The following is an 18,344-nucleotide window of genomic DNA, read 5'->3' as shown; positions in this document are numbered from 1 at the left end:
AGGGAAAGCTGTAACTCTGTGAGACGATTTCACAGAACACAAAGAAGTTTCTCAGAAAGCTTCTTTCTCTTTGTTATCGGAGGATATTTCCTTTGGCCCTATAGTCTTCAAAGGGATCCGAAATATCTGTTCTCAGATTCCACAGAAATAAGGCTAGAAAAGAGATCCACGAAATACAGATGTAACTCTGTGAGATGAATTAACAGAACACGAAGCAGTTTCTCAGAAAGCTTATTTCCAGATTTCATCGGAGGATATTTCCTTTTTCACCATAGCCCTCTAGGGGCTTCCATATATCACTTTGCCTATTCCACAAGAACTGTCTTAGCGAAAGACTTCTTGAGGGGAAAGCTGTAACTCTGTGAGATGATTTCACAGAACACAAAGAAGTTTCTCAGAAAGCTTCTTTCTCTTTGTTATCGGAGGATCTTTCCTTTGGCCCTATAGTCTTCAAAGGGATCCGAAATATCTGTTCTCAGATTCCACAGAAATAAGGATAGCAAAGAGATCCACGAAATACAGATGTAACTCTGTGAGATGAATTAACAGAACACTAAACAGTTTCTCAGAAAGCTTCCTTCCAGATTTCATCTGAGGATATTTCCTTTTTCACCACAGCCCTCTATGGGCTTCCAAATATCACTTTGCCAATTCCACAAGAACGGCCTTATCGAAAACTTCTTGGGGGGAAAGCTGGAACTCTGTGAGATGATTTCACAGAACACAAAGAAGTTTCTCAGAAAGATTCTTTCTCTTTGTTATCGGAGGATATTTCCTTTGGCATTATAGTCTTCAAAGGGATCCGAAATATCTGTTCTCAGATTCCACAGAAATAAGGCTAGCAAAGAGATCCACGAAATACAGATGTAACTCTGTGAGATGAATTAACAGAACACTAAGCAGTTTCTCAGAAAGCTTCTTTCCAGATTTCATCAGAGGATATTTCCTTTTTCACCATAGCCCTCTATGGGCTTCCATATATCACTTTGCCTATTCCACAAGAACTGCCTTAGCGAAAGAGTTCTTGAGGGGAAAGCTGTAACTCTGTGAGATGATTTCACAGAACACAAAGAAGTTTCTCAGAAAGATTCTTTCTCTTTGTTATCGGAGGATATTTCCTTTGGTATTAAGTCTTCAAAGGGATCCGAAATATCTGTTCTCAGATTCCACAGAAATAAGGCTAGCAAAGAGATCCACGAAATACAGATGTAACTCTGTGAGATGAATTAACAGAACACTAAGCAGTTTCTCAGAAAGCTTCTTTCTAGATTTCATCTGAGGATATTTCCTTTTTCACCATAGTCCTCTATGGGCTTCCATATATCACTTTGCCTATTCCACAAGAACTGTCTTAGCGAAAGGCTTCTTGAGGGGAAAGCTGTAACTCTGTGAGATGATTTCACAGAACACAAAGAAGTTTCTCAGAAAACTTCTTTCTCTTTGTTATTGGAGGATATTTCCTTTGGCCCTACAGTGTTCAAAGGGATCCGAAATATCTCTTCTCAGATTCCACAGAAATAAGGCTAGCAAAGAGATCCACGACATACAGATGTATCTCTGTGAGATGAATTAACAGAACACGAAGCAGTTTCTCAGAAAGCTTCTTTCCAGATTTCATCTGAGGATATTTCCTTTTTCACCATAGCCCTCTATGGGCTTCCATATATCACTTTGCCTATTCCACAAGAACTGTCTTAGCCAAAGGCTTCTTGAGGGGAAAGCTGTAACTCTGTGAGATGATTTCACAGAACACAAAGAAGTTTCTCAGAAAGCTTCTTTCTCTTTGTTATCGGAGGATATTTCCTTTGGCCCTATAGTCTTCAAAGGGATCCTAAATATCTGTTCTCAGATTCCACAGAAATAAGGCTAGCAAAGAGATCCACGAAATAAAGATATAACTCTTTGAAATGAATAAACAGAACACTAAGCAGTTTCTTCAGAAAGCTTCCTTCCAGATTTCATCTGAGGATATTTCCTTTTTCACCACAGCCCTCTGTGGGCTTCCAAATATCACTTTGCCAATTCCACAAGAACTGTCTTAGCGAAAGGCTTCTTGAGGGGAAAGCTGTAACTCTGTGAGATGATTTCACAGAACACAAAGAAGTTTCTCAGAAAGCTTCTTTCTCTTTGTTATCGGAGGATATTTCCTATGGCCCTATAGTCTTCAAAGGGATCCGAAATATCTGTTCTCAGATTCCACAGAAATAAGGCTAGCAAAGAGATCCATGACATACAGATGTAACTCTGTGAGATGAATTAACAGAACACGAAGCAGTTTCTCAGAAAGCTTCTTTCCAGATTTCATCTAAGGATATTTTATTTTTCACCGTAGCCCTCTATGGGCTTCCAAATATCACTTTGCCAAATCCACAAGAACTGCCTTTTCGAAAAGCTTCTTAAGGGGAAAGCTGTAACTCTGTGAGATGATTTCACAGAACACAAAGAAGTTTCTCAGAAAGATTCTTTCTCTTTTTTATCGGAGGATATTTCCTTTGGCATTATAGTCTTCAAAGGGATCCGAAATATCTGTTCTCAGATTCCACAGAAATAAGGCTAGCAAAGAGATCCACGAAATACAGATGTAACTCTGTGAGATGAATTAACAGAACACTAAGCAGTTTCTCAGAAAGCTTCTTTCCAGACGTCATGTGAGGATATTTCCTTTTTCATCATAGCCCTCAAAGGGCTTCCAAATATCACTTTGCCAATTCCACAAGAACTGTCCTAGCGAAAGGCTACTTGAGAGGAAAGCTGTAATTCTGTGAGATGATTTCACAGAACACAAAGAAGTTTCTCAGAAAGCTTCTTTCTCTTTGTTATCGGAGGATATTTCCTTTGGCCCCATAGTCTTCAAGGGGATCCGAAATATCTGTTCTCAGATTCCACAGAAATAAGGCTAGCAAAGAGATCCACGAAATACAGATGTAACTCTGTGAGATGAACTAACAGAACACTAAGCAGTTTCTCAGAAAGCTTCTTTCCAGATTTCATCGGAGGATATTTCCTTTTTCACCATAGCCCTCTATGGGCTTCCAAATATCACTCTGCCAATTCCTAAAGAAATGTCTTAGCGAAAGGCTTCTTGAGGGGAAAGCTGTAACTCTGTGAGATGGTTTCACACAACACAAAGAAGTTTCTCAGAAAGCTTCTTTTTCTTTGTTATCGGAGGATATTTCCTTTGGCCCTGTAGTCTTCAAAGGGATCCGAAATATCTGTTCTCAGATTCCACAGAAATAAGGCTAGCAAAGAGATCCACGAAATACAGATGTTACTCTGTGAGATGGATTAACAGAACACTAAGCAGTTTTTCAGAAAGCTTCTTTCCAGATTTCATCTGAGGATATTTCCTTTTTCATCATAGCCCTCTATGGGCTTCCAAATATTACTCTGCCAATTCCACAAGAACTGTCTTAGCGAAAGGCTTCTTGAGGGGAAAGCTGTAACTCTGTGAGATGATTTCACAGAACACAAAGAAGTTTCTCAGAAAGCTTCTTTCTCTTTGTTATCGGAGGATATTTCCTTTGACCCTGTAGTCTTCAAAGGGATCCGAAATATCTGTTCTCAGATTCCACAGAAATAAGGCTAGCAAAGAGATCCACGAAATACAGATGTAACTCTGTGAGATGGATTAACAGAACACTAAGCAGTTTCTCAGAAGCTTCTTTCCAGATTTTATCTGAGGATATTTCCTTTTTCACCATAGCCCTCTATGGATTTCCCAATATCACTTTGCCAATTCCACAAGAACGGTCTTAGCGAAAGGCTTCTTGACGGGACAGCTGTAACTCTGTGAGATGATTTCACAGAACACGAAGAAGTTTCTCAGAAAGCTTCTTTCTCTTTGTTATCGGAGGATATTTAATTTGGCCCTATAGTCTTCAAAGGGATCCGAAATATCTGTTCTCAGATTCCACAGAAATAATGCTAGCAAAGAGATCCACGAAATACAGATGTAACTCTGTGAGATGGATTAACAGAACACTAAGCAGTTTCTCAGAAAGCTTCTTTCCAGATTTCATCTGAGGATATTTCCTTTTTCACCATAGCCCTCTATGGACTTCCCAATATCACTTTGCCAATTCCACAAGAACGGTCTTAGCGAAAGGCTTCTTGACGGGAAAGCTGTAACTCTGTGAGATGATTTCACAGAACACGAAGAAGTTTCTCAGAAAGCTTCTTTCTCTTTGTTATCAGAGGATATTTAATTTGGCCCTATAGTCTTCAACGGGATCCGAAATATCTGTTCTCAGATTCCACTGAAATAAGGCTAGCAAAGAGTACCACGAAATTCAGATGTAACTCTGTGAGATGAATTAACAGAACACAAAGCAGTTTCTCAGAAAGCTTCTTTCCAGATGTCATCTGAGGATATTTCCTTTTTCACCATAGCCCTATATGGGCTTCCCAATATCACTTTGCCAATTCCACAAGAACTGTCTTAGCGAAAGGATTCTTCTAGGGAAAGCTGTAACTCTGTGAGATGATTTCACAGAACACAAAGAAGATTCTCAGAGAGCTTCTTTCTCTTTGTTATCGGAGGATATTTCCTTGGGCCCTATAGTCTTCAAAGGGATCCGAAATATCTGTTCTCAGATTCCACAGAAATAAGGCTAGCAAAGATATCCACGAAATACAGATGTAACTCTGTGAGATGAATTAACAGAACACTAAGCAGTTTCTCAGAAAGCTTTTTTCCAGATTTCATCCGAGGATATTTCCTTTTTCACCATAGAACTCTATGGACTTCCAAATATCACTTTGCCAATTCCACAAGAACTGTCTTACCGAAAGGCTTCTTGAGGGGAAAGCTGTAACTCTGTGAGATGATTTCACAGAACACAAAGAAGTTTCTCAGAAAGCTTCTTTCTCTTTGTTATCGGAGGATATTTCCTTTGGCCCTATAGTCTTCAAAGGGATCCTAAATATCTGTTCTCAGATTCCACAGAAATAAGGCTAGCAAAGAGATCCACGAAATAAAGATATAACTCTGTGAAATGAATTAACAGAACACTAAGCAGTTTCTCATAAAGCTTATTTCCAGATTTTATCTGAGGATATTTCCTTTTTCACCATAGCCCTCTATGGACTTCCCAGTATCATTTTGCCAATTCCACAAGAACGGTCTTAGCGAAAGGCTTCTTGACGGGACAGCTGTAACTCTGTGAGATGATTTCACAGAACATGAAGAAGTTTCTCAGAAAGCTTCTTTCTCTTTGTTATCGGAGGATATTTAATTTGGCGCTATAGTCTTCAAAGGGATCTGAAATATCTGTTCTCAAATTCCACTGAAATAAGGCTAGCAAAGAGATCCACGAAATACAGATGTAACTCTGTGAGATGGATTAACAGAACACTAAGCAGTTTCTCAGAAAGCTTCTTTCCAGACGTCATGTGAGGATATTTCCTTTTTCATCATAGCCGTCAAAGGGCTTCCAAATATCACTTTGCCAATTCCACAAGAACTGTCCTAGCGAAAGGCTACTTGAGAGGAAAGCTGTAACTCTGTGAGATGATTTCACAGAACACAAAGAAGTTTCTCAGAAAGCTTCTTTCTCTTTGTTATCGGAGGATATTTCCTTTGGCCCCATAGTCTTCAAGGGGATCCGAAATATCTGTTCTCAGATTCCACAGAAATAAGGCTAGCAAAGAGATCCACGAAATACACATGTAACTCTGTGAGATGAACTAACAGAACACTAAGCAGTTTCTCAGAAAGCTTCTTTCCAGATTTCATCGGAGGATATTTCCTTTTTCACCATAGCCCTCTATGGGCTTCCAAATATCACTCTGCCAATTCCTAAAGAAATGTCTTAGCGAAAGGCTTCTTGAGGGGAAAGCTGTAACTCTGTGAGATGGTTTCACACAACACAAAGAAGTTTCTCAGAAAGCTTCTTTTTCTTTGTTATCGGAGGATATTTCCTTTGGCCCTGTAGTCTTCAAAGGGATCCGAAATATCTGTTCTCAGATTCCACAGAAATAAGGCTAGCAAAGAGATCCACGAAATACAGATGTAACTCTGTGAGATGGATTAACAGAACACTAAGCAGTTTCTCAGAAAGCTTCTTTCCAGATTTCATCTGAGGATAGTTTATTTTTCACCATAGCCCTCTATGGACTTCCAAATATCACTTTGCCAATTCCACAAGAACGGTCTTAGCGAAAGGCTTCTTCTAGGGAAAGCTGTAACTCTGTGAGACGATTTCTCAGAACACAAAGAAGTTTCTCAGAAAGCTTCTTTCTCTTTGTTATCGGAGGATATTTCCTTTGGCCCTATAGTCTTCAAAGGGATCCGAAATATCTGTTCTCAGATTCCACAGAAATAAGGCTAGCAAAGAGATCCACGACATACAGATGTATCTCTGTGAGATGAATTAACAGAACACGAAGCAGTTTCTCAGAAAGCTTCTTTCCAGATTTCATCTAAGGATATTATCTTTTTCACCATAGCCCTCTATGGGCTTCCCAATATCACTTGGCCAATTCCACAAGAACTGCCTTATCGAAAAACTTCTTGAGGGGAAAGCTGTAACTCTGTGAGATGATTTCACAGAACACAAAGAAGTTTCTCAGAAAGATTCTTTCTCTTTGTTATCGGAGGATATTTCCTTTGGTATTATAGTCTTCAAAGGGATCCGAAATATCTGTTCTCAGATTCCACAGAAATAAGGCTAGCAAAGAGATCCACGAAATACAGATGTAACTCTGTGAGATGAATTAACAGAACACTAAGCAGTTTCTCAGAAAGCTTCTTTCTAGATTTCATCTGAGGATATTTCCTTTTTCACCATAGACCTCTATGGGCTTCCATATATCACTTTGCCTATTCCACAAGAACTGTCTTAGCGAAAGGCTTCTTGAGGGGAAAGCTGTAACTCTGTGAGATGATTTCACAGAACACAAAGAAGTTTCTCAGAAAACTTCTTTCTCTTTGTTATTGGAGGATATTTCCTTTGGCCCTATAATGTTCAAAGGGATCCGAAATATCTCTTCTCAGATTCCACAGAAATAAGGCTAGCAAAGAGATCCACGACATACAGATGTATCTCTGTGAGATGAATTAACAGAACACGAAGCAGTTTCTCAGAAAGCTTCTTTCCAGATTTCATCTAAGGATATTTTCTTTTTCACCGCAGCCCTCTATGGGCTTCCCAATATCACTTTGCCAATTCCACAAGAATGGTCTTAGCGAAAGGCTTCTTGACGGGAAAGCTGTAACTCTGTGAGATGATTTCACAGATCACAAAGAAGTTTCTCAGAAAGCTTCTTTCTCTTTGTTATCGGAGGATATTTCCTTTGGCCCTATAGTCTTCAAAGGGATCCGAAATATCTGTTCTCAGATTCCACAGAAATAAGGCTAGCAAAGAGATCCACGAAATACAGATGTAACTCTGTGAGATGAATTAACAGAACACTAAGCAGTTTCTCAGAAAGCTTCTTTCCAGATTTCATCTGAGGATATTTCCTTTTTCACCATAGCCCTCTATGGGCTTCCATATATCACTTTGCCTATTCCACAAGAACTGTCTTAGCCAAAGGCTTCTTGAGGGGAAAGCTGTAACTCTGTGAGATGATTTCACAGAACACAAAGAAGTTTCTCAGAAAGCTTCTTTCTCTTTGTTATCGGAGGATATTTCCTTTGGCCCTATAGTCTTCAAAGGGATCCTAAATATCTGTTCTCAGATTCCACAGAAATAAGGCTAGCAAAGAGATCCACGAAATAAAGATATAACTCTTTGAAATGAATAAACAGAACACTAAGCAGTTTCTTCAGAAAGCTTCCTTCCAGATTTCATCTGAGGATATTTCCTTTTTCACCACAGCCCTCTGTGGGCTTCCAAATATCACTTTGCCAATTCCACAAGAACTGTCTTAGCGAAAGGCTTCTTGAGGGGAAAGCTGTAACTCTGTGAGATGATTTCACAGAACACAAAGAAGTTTCTCAGAAAGCTTCTTTCTCTTTGTTATCGGAGGATATTTCCTTTGGCCCTATAGTCTTCAAAGGGATCCGAAATATCTGTTCTCAGATTCCACAGAAATAAGGCTAGAAAAGAGATCCACGAAAAAAAGATGTAACTCTGTGAGATGAATTAACAGAACACTAAACAGTTTCTCAGAAAGCTTCCTTCCAGATTTCATCTGAGGATATTTCCTTTTTCACCGCAGCCCTCTATGGGCTTCCAAATATCACTTTGCCAATTCCACAAGAACGGCCTTATCGAAAACTTCTTGGGGGGAAAGCTGGAACTCTGTGAGATGATTTCACAGAACACAAAGAAGTTTCTCACAAAGATTCTTTCTCTTTGTTATCGGAGGATATTTCCTTTGGCATTATAGTCTTCAAAGGGATCCGAAATATCTGTTCTCAGATTCCACAGAAATAAGGCTAGCAAAGAGATCCACGAAATACAGATGTAACTCTGTGAGATGAATTAACAGAACACTAAGCAGTTTCTCAGAAAGCTTCTTTCCAGATTTCATCTGAGGATATTTCCTTTTTCACCATAGCCCTCTATGGGCTTCCATATATCACTTTGCCTATTCCACAAGAACTGTCTTAGCGAAAGAGTTCTTGAGGGGAAAGCTGTAACTCTGTGAGATGATTTCACAGAACACAAAGAAGTTTCTCAGAAAGATTCTTTCTCTTTGTTATCGGAGGATATTTCCGTTGGCCCTATAGTCTTCAAAGGGATCCGAAATATCTGTTCTCAGATTCCACAGAAATAAGGCTAGCAAAGAGATCCACGAAATAAAGATGTAACTCTGTGAGATGAATTAACAGAACACTAAGCAGTTTCTCAGAAAGCTTCCTTCCAGATTTCATCGGAGGATATTTCCTTTTTCACCATAGCCCTCTATGGGCTTCCAAATATCACTCTGCCAATTCCACAAGAACTGTCTTAGCGAAAGGCTTTTGAGGGGAAAGCTGTAACACTGTGAGATGATTTCACAGAACACGAAGAAGTTTGACAGAAGGCTTCTTTCTCTTTGTTATCGGAGGATATTTACTTTGGTCTGTAGTCTTCAAAGGGAACCGAAGTATCTGTTCTCAGATTCCACAGAAATAAGGCTAGCAAAGAGATCCACGAAATACAGATGTAACTCTGTGAGATGAATTAACAGAACACTAAGCAGTTTATCAGAACGCTTCTTTCCAGATTTCATCGGAGGATATTTCCTTTTTCATCATAGCCCTCTATGGGCTTCCAAATATCACTCTGCCAATTCCACAAGAACTGTCTTAGCGAAAGGCTTCTTGAGGGGAAAGCTGTAACTCTGTGAGATGATTTCACAGAACACAAAGAAGTTTGTCAGAAAGCTTCTTTCTCTTTGTTATCGGAGGATATTTTCTTTGACCCTGTAGTCTTTAAAGGGATCCGAAATATCTGTTCTCAGATTCAACAGAAATAAGGCTAGCAAAGAGATCCACGAAATACAGATGTAACTCTGTGAGATGAATTAACAGAACACTAAGCAGTTTCTCAGAAAGCTTCCTTCCAGATTTCATCGGAGGATATTTCCTTTTTCACCATAGCCCTCTATGGGCTTCCAAATATCACTCTGCCAATTCCTAAAGAACTGTCTTAGTGAAAGGCTTCTTGAGGCGAAAGCTGTAACTCTGTGAGATGATTTCACAGAACACAAAGAAGTTTGTCAGAAAGCTTCTTTCTCTTTGTTATCGGAGGATATTTACTTTGGTTTGTAGTCTTCAAAGGGATCCGAAATATCTGTTCTCAGATTCCACAGAAATAAGGCTAGCAAAGAGATCCACGAAATACAGATGTAACTCTGTGAGATGAATTAACAGAACACTAAGCAGTTTATCAGAACGCTTCTTTCCAGATTTCATCGGAGGATATTTCCTTTTTCACCATAGCCCTCTATGGGCTTCCATATATCACTCTGCCAATTCCTAAAGAACTGTCTTAGCGAACGGCTTCTTGAGGGGAAAGCTGTAACTCTGTGAGATGATTTCACAGAACACAAAGAAGTTTCTCAGAAAGCTTCTTTCTCTTTGTTATCGGAGGATATTTCCTTTGGCCCTGTAGTCTTCAAAGGGATCCGAAATATCTGTTCTCAGATTCCACAGAAATAAGGCTAGCAAAGAGATCCACGAAATACAGATGTAACTCTGTGAGATGGATTAACAGAACACTAAGCAGTTCTTCAGAAAGCTTCTTTCCAGATTTCATCTGAGGATATTTCCCTTTTCATCCTAGCCCTCTATGGGCTTCCAAATATTACTCTGCCAATTCCACAAGAACTGTCTTAGCGAAAGTCTTCTAGAGGGGAAAGCTGTAACTCTGTGAGATGATTTCACAGAACACAAAAAAGTTTGTCAGAAAGCTTCTTTCTCTTTGTTATCGGAGGATATTTTCTTTGACCCTGTAGTCTTCAAAGGGATCCGAAATATCTGTTCTCAGATTCCACAGAAATAAGGCTAGCAAAGAGATCCACGAAATACAGATGTAACTCTGTGAGATGAATTAACAGAACACTAAGCAGTTTCTCAGAAAGCTTCTTTCCAGATTTCATCTGAGGATATTTCCTTTTTCACCATAGCCCTCTAAGGGATTCCATATATCACTTTGCCTATTCCACAAGAACTGTCTTAGCGAAAGGCTTCTTGAGGGGAAAGTTGTAACTCTGTGAGATGATTTCACAGAACACAAAGAAGTTTCTCAGAAAGCTTCTTTCTCTTTGTTATCGGAGGATATATCCTTTGGCCCTATAGTCTTCAAAGGGATCCTAAATATCTGTTCTCAGATTCCACAGAAATAAGGCTAGCAAAGAGATCCACGAAATAAAGATATAACTCTGTGAAATGAATTAACAGAACACTAAGCAGTCTCTTCAGGAAGCTTCCTTCCAGATTTCATCTGAGGATATTTCCTTTTACACTTAGCCCTCTATGGGCTTCCAAATATCACTTTGCCAATTCCACAAGAACGGTCTTAGCGAAAGGCTTCTTCTAGGGAAAGCTGTAACTCTGTGAGATGATTTCTCAGAACACAAAGAAGTTTCTCAGAAAGCTTCTTTCTCTTTGTTATCGGAGGATATTTCCTTTGGTCCTATAGTCTTCAAAGGGATCCGAAATATCTGTTCTCAGATTCCACAGAAATAAGGGTAGAAAAGAGATCCACGAAATACAGATGTAACTCTGTGAGATGAATTAACAGAACACGAAGCAGTTTCTCAGAAAGCTTCTTTCCAGATTTCATCTGAGGATATTTCCTTTTTCACCATAGCCCTCTATGGGCTTCCATATATCACTTTGCCTATTCCACAAGAACTGTCTTAGCGAAAGACTTCTTGAGGGGAAAGCTGTAACTCTGTGAGATGATTTCACAGAACACAAAGAAGTTTCTCAGAAAGCTTCTTTGTCTTTGTTATCGGAGAATATTTCCTTTGGCCCTATAGTCTTCAAAGGGATCCGAAATATCTGTTCTCAGATTCCACAGAAATAAGGCTAGAAAAGAGATCCACGAAAAACAGATGTAACTGTGAGATGGATTAGCAGAACACTAAGCAGTTTCTCAGAAAGCTTCTTTCCAGATTTCATCTGAGGATATTTCCTTTTTCACCATAGCCCGCTATGGACTTCCCAATACCACTTTGCCAATTCCACAAGAACGATCTTAGCGAAAGGCTTCTTCTAGGGAAAGCTGTAACTTTGTGAGACGATTTCACAGAACACAAAGATGTTTCTCAGAAAGCTTCTTTCTCTTTGTTATCGGAGGATATTTCCTTTGGCCCTATAGTCTTCAAAGGGATCCGAAATATCTGTTCTCAGATTCCACAGAAATAAGGCTAGAAAAGAGATCCACGAAAAACAGATGTAACTGTGAGATGGATTAACAGAACACTAAGCAGTTTCTCAGAAAGCTTCTTTCCAGATTTCATCTGAGGATATTTCCTTTTTCACCATAGCCCTCTATGGACTTCCCAATATCACTTTGCCAATTCCACAAGAACGATCTTAGCGAAAGGCTTCTTCTAGGGAAAGCTGTAACTCTGTGAGACGATTTCACAGAACACAAAGAAGTTTCTCAGAAAGCTTCTTTCTCTTTGTTATCGGAGGATATTTCCTTTGGCCCTATAGTCTTCAAAGGGATCCGAAATATCTGTTCTCAGATTCCACAGAAATAAGGCTAGAAAAGAGATCCACGAAATACAGATGTAACTCTGTGAGATGAATTAACAGAACACGAAGCAGTTTCTCAGAAAGCTTATTTCCAGATTTCATCGGAGGATATTTCCTTTTTCACCATAGCCCTCTAGGGGCTTCCATATATCACTTTGCCTATTCCACAAGAACTGTCTTAGCGAAAGACTTCTTGAGGGGAAAGCTGTAACTCTGTGAGATGATTTCACAGAACACAAAGAAGTTTCTCAGAAAGCTTCTTTCTCTTTGTTATCGGAGGATCTTTCCTTTGGCCCTATAGTCTTCAAAGGGATCCGAAATATCTGTTCTCAGATTCCACAGAAATAAGGATAGCAAAGAGATCCACGAAATACAGATGTAACTCTGTGAGATGAATTAACAGAACACTAAACAGTTTCTCAGAAAGCTTCCTTCCAGATTTCATCTGAGGATATTTCCTTTTTCACCACAGCCCTCTATGGGCTTCCAAATATCACTTTGCCAATTCCACAAGAACGGCCTTATCGAAAACTTCTTGGGGGGAAAGCTGGAACTCTGTGAGATGATTTCACAGAACACAAAGAAGTTTCTCAGAAAGATTCTTTCTCTTTGTTATCGGAGGATATTTCCTTTGGCATTATAGTCTTCAAAGGGATCCGAAATATCTGTTCTCAGATTCCACAGAAATAAGGCTAGCAAAGAGATCCACGAAATACAGATGTAACTCTGTGAGATGAATTAACAGAACACTAAGCAGTTTCTCAGAAAGCTTCTTTCCAGATTTCATCAGAGGATATTTCCTTTTTCACCATAGCCCTCTATGGGCTTCCATATATCACTTTGCCTATTCCACAAGAACTGCCTTAGCGAAAGAGTTCTTGAGGGGAAAGCTGTAACTCTGTGAGATGATTTCACAGAACACAAAGAAGTTTCTCAGAAAGATTCTTTCTCTTTGTTATCGGAGGATATTTCCTTTGGTATTAAGTCTTCAAAGGGATCCGAAATATCTGTTCTCAGATTCCACAGAAATAAGGCTAGCAAAGAGATCCACGAAATACAGATGTAACTCTGTGAGATGAATTAACAGAACACTAAGCAGTTTCTCAGAAAGCTTCTTTCTAGATTTCATCTGAGGATATTTCCTTTTTCACCATAGTCCTCTATGGGCTTCCATATATCACTTTGCCTATTCCACAAGAACTGTCTTAGCGAAAGGCTTCTTGAGGGGAAAGCTGTAACTCTGTGAGATGATTTCACAGAACACAAAGAAGTTTCTCAGAAAACTTCTTTCTCTTTGTTATTGGAGGATATTTCCTTTGGCCCTACAGTGTTCAAAGGGATCCGAAATATCTCTTCTCAGATTCCACAGAAATAAGGCTAGCAAAGAGATCCACGACATACAGATGTATCTCTGTGAGATGAATTAACAGAACACGAAGCAGTTTCTCAGAAAGCTTCTTTCCAGATTTCATCTGAGGATATTTCCTTTTTCACCATAGCCCTCTATGGGCTTCCATATATCACTTTGCCTATTCCACAAGAACTGTCTTAGCCAAAGGCTTCTTGAGGGGAAAGCTGTAACTCTGTGAGATGATTTCACAGAACACAAAGAAGTTTCTCAGAAAGCTTCTTTCTCTTTGTTATCGGAGGATATTTCCTTTGGCCCTATAGTCTTCAAAGGGATCCTAAATATCTGTTCTCAGATTCCACAGAAATAAGGCTAGCAAAGAGATCCACGAAATAAAGATATAACTCTTTGAAATGAATACACAGAACACTAAGCAGTTTCTTCAGAAAGCTTCCTTCCAGATTTCATCTGAGGATATTTCCTTTTTCACCACAGCCCTCTGTGGGCTTCCAAATATCACTTTGCCAATTCCACAAGAACTGTCTTAGCGAAAGGCTTCTTGAGGGGAAAGCTGTAACTCTGTGAGATGATTTCACAGAACACAAAGAAGTTTCTCAGAAAGCTTCTTTCTCTTTGTTATCGGAGGATATTTCCTATGGCCCTATAGTCTTCAAAGGGATCCGAAATATCTGTTCTCAGATTCCACAGAAATAAGGCTAGCAAAGAGATCCATGACATACAGATGTAACTCTGTGAGATGAATTAACAGAACACGAAGCAGTTTCTCAGAAAGCTTCTTTCCAGATTTCATCTAAGGATATTTTATTTTTCACCGTAGCCCTCTATGGGCTTCCAAATATCACTTTGCCAAATCCACAAGAACTGCCTTTTCGAAAAGCTTCTTAAGGGGAAAGCTGTAACTCTGTGAGATGATTTCACAGAACACAAAGAAGTTTCTCAGAAAGATTCTTTCTCTTTTTTATCGGAGGATATTTCCTTTGGCATTATAGTCTTCAAAGGGATCCGAAATATCTGTTCTCAGATTCCACAGAAATAAGGCTAGCAAAGAGATCCACGAAATACAGATGTAACTCTGTGAGATGAATTAACAGAACACTAAGCAGTTTCTCAGAAAGCTTCTTTCCAGACGTCATGTGAGGATATTTCCTTTTTCATCATAGCCCTCAAAGGGCTTCCAAATATCACTTTGCCAATTCCACAAGAACTGTCCTAGCGAAAGGCTACTTGAGAGGAAAGCTGTAATTCTGTGAGATGATTTCACAGAACACAAAGAAGTTTCTCAGAAAGCTTCTTTCTCTTTGTTATCGGAGGATATTTCCTTTGGCCCCATAGTCTTCAAGGGGATCCGAAATATCTGTTCTCAGATTCCACAGAAATAAGGCTAGCAAAGAGATCCACGAAATACAGATGTAACTCTGTGAGATGAACTAACAGAACACTAAGCAGTTTCTCAGAAAGCTTCTTTCCAGATTTCATCTGAGGATATTTCCTTTTTCATCATAGCCCTCTATGGGCTTCCAAATATTACTCTGCCAATTCCACAAGAACTGTCTTAGCGAAAGGCTTCTTGAGGGGAAAGCTGTAACTCTGTGAGATGATTTCACAGAACACAAAGAAGTTTCTCAGAAAGCTTCTTTCTCTTTGTTATCGGAGGATATTTCCTTTGACCCTGTAGTCTTCAAAGGGATCCGAAATATCTGTTCTCAGATTCCACAGAAATAAGGCTAGCAAAGAGATCCACGAAATACAGATGTAACTCTGTGAGATGGATTAACAGAACACTAAGCAGTTTCTCAGAAGCTTCTTTCCAGATTTTATCTGAGGATATTTCCTTTTTCACCATAGCCCTCTATGGATTTCCCAATATCACTTTGCCAATTCCACAAGAACGGTCTTAGCGAAAGGCTTCTTGACGGGACAGCTGTAACTCTGTGAGATGATTTCACAGAACACGAAGAAGTTTCTCAGAAAGCTTCTTTCTCTTTGTTATCGGAGGATATTTAATTTGGCCCTATAGTCTTCAAAGGGATCCGAAATATCTGTTCTCAGATTCCACAGAAATAATGCTAGCAAAGAGATCCACGAAATACAGATGTAACTCTGTGAGATGGATTAACAGAACACTAAGCAGTTTCTCAGAAAGCTTCTTTCCAGATTTCATCTGAGGATATTTCCTTTTTCACCATAGCCCTCTATGGACTTCCCAATATCACTTTGCCAATTCCACAAGAACGGTCTTAGCGAAAGGCTTCTTGACGGGAAAGCTGTAACTCTGTGAGATGATTTCACAGAACACGAAGAAGTTTCTCAGAAAGCTTCTTTCTCTTTGTTATCAGAGGATATTTAATTTGGCCCTATAGTCTTCAACGGGATCCGAAATATCTGTTCTCAGATTCCACTGAAATAAGGCTAGCAAAGAGTACCACGAAATTCAGATGTAACTCTGTGAGATGAATTAACAGAACACAAAGCAGTTTCTCAGAAAGCTTCTTTCCAGATGTCATCTGAGGATATTTCCTTTTTCACCATAGCCCTATATGGGCTTCCCAATATCACTTTGCCAATTCCACAAGAACTGTCTTAGCGAAAGGATTCTTCTAGGGAAAGCTGTAACTCTGTGAGATGATTTCACAGAACACAAAGAAGATTCTCAGAGAGCTTCTTTCTCTTTGTTATCGGAGGATATTTCCTTGGGCCCTATAGTCTTCAAAGGGATCCGAAATATCTGTTCTCAGATTCCACAGAAATAAGGCTAGCAAAGATATCCACGAAATACAGATGTAACTCTGTGAGATGAATTAACAGAACACTAAGCAGTTTCTCAGAAAGCTTTTTTCCAGATTTCATCCGAGGATATTTCCTTTTTCACCATAGAACTCTATGGACTTCCAAATATCACTTTGCCAATTCCACAAGAACTGTCTTACCGAAAGGCTTCTTGAGGGGAAAGCTGTAACTCTGTGAGATGATTTCACAGAACACAAAGAAGTTTCTCAGAAAGCTTCTTTCTCTTTGTTATCGGAGGATATTTCCTTTGGCCCTATAGTCTTCAAAGGGATCCTAAATATCTGTTCTCAGATTCCACAGAAATAAGGCTAGCAAAGAGATCCACGAAATAAAGATATAACTCTGTGAAATGAATTAACAGAACACTAAGCAGTTTCTCATAAAGCTTATTTCCAGATTTTATCTGAGGATATTTCCTTTTTCACCATAGCCCTCTATGGACTTCCCAGTATCATTTTGCCAATTCCACAAGAACGGTCTTAGCGAAAGGCTTCTTGACGGGACAGCTGTAACTCTGTGAGATGATTTCACAGAACATGAAGAAGTTTCTCAGAAAGCTTCTTTCTCTTTGTTATCGGAGGATATTTAATTTGGCGCTATAGTCTTCAAAGGGATCTGAAATATCTGTTCTCAAATTCCACTGAAATAAGGCTAGCAAAGAGATCCACGAAATACAGATGTAACTCTGTGAGATGGATTAACAGAACACTAAGCAGTTTCTCAGAAAGCTTCTTTCCAGACGTCATGTGAGGATATTTCCTTTTTCATCATAGCCGTCAAAGGGCTTCCAAATATCACTTTGCCAATTCCACAAGAACTGTCCTAGCGAAAGGCTACTTGAGAGGAAAGCTGTAACTCTGTGAGATGATTTCACAGAACACAAAGAAGTTTCTCAGAAAGCTTCTTTCTCTTTGTTATCGGAGGATATTTCCTTTGGCCCCATAGTCTTCAAGGGGATCCGAAATATCTGTTCTCAGATTCCACAGAAATAAGGCTAGCAAAGAGATCCACGAAATACACATGTAACTCTGTGAGATGAACTAACAGAACACTAAGCAGTTTCTCAGAAAGCTTCTTTCCAGATTTCATCGGAGGATATTTCCTTTTTCACCATAGCCCTCTATGGGCTTCCAAATATCACTCTGCCAATTCCTAAAGAAATGTCTTAGCGAAAGGCTTCTTGAGGGGAAAGCTGTAACTCTGTGAGATGGTTTCACACAACACAAAGAAGTTTCTCAGAAAGCTTCTTTTTCTTTGTTATCGGAGGATATTTCCTTTGGCCCTGTAGTCTTCAAAGGGATCCGAAATATCTGTTCTCAGATTCCACAGAAATAAGGCTAGCAAAGAGATCCACGAAATACAGATGTAACTCTGTGAGATGGATTAACAGAACACTAAGCAGTTTCTCAGAAAGCTTCTTTCCAGATTTCATCTGAGGATAGTTTATTTTTCACCATAGCCCTCTATGGACTTCCAAATATCACTTTGCCAATTCCACAAGAACGGTCTTAGCGAAAGGCTTCTTCTAGGGAAAGCTGTAACTCTGTGAGACGATTTCTCAGAACACAAAGAAGTTTCTCAGAAAGCTTCTTTCTCTTTGTTATCGGAGGATATTTCCTTTGGCCCTATAGTCTTCAAAGGGATCCGAAATATCTGTTCTCAGATTCCACAGAAATAAGGCTAGCAAAGAGATCCACGACATACAGATGTATCTCTGTGAGATGAATTAACAGAACACGAAGCAGTTTCTCAGAAAGCTTCTTTCCAGATTTCATCTAAGGATATTATCTTTTTCACCATAGCCCTCTATGGGCTTCCCAATATCACTTGGCCAATTCCACAAGAACTGCCTTATCGAAAAACTTCTTGAGGGGAAAGCTGTAACTCTGTGAGATGATTTCACAGAACACAAAGAAGTTTCTCAGAAAGATTCTTTCTCTTTGTTATCGGAGGATATTTCCTTTGGTATTATAGTCTTCAAAGGGATCCGAAATATCTGTTCTCAGATTCCACAGAAATAAGGCTAGCAAAGAGATCCACGAAATA

The sequence above is a fragment of the Macaca fascicularis genome, chromosome 15 (assembly GCF_037993035.2).
Source record: "Macaca fascicularis isolate 582-1 chromosome 15, T2T-MFA8v1.1".
Taxonomy (NCBI): Eukaryota; Metazoa; Chordata; class Mammalia; order Primates; family Cercopithecidae; genus Macaca; species Macaca fascicularis.
The sequence above is the reverse complement of the archived record's forward strand: the minus strand, read 5'-3'. Positions refer to the sequence as shown.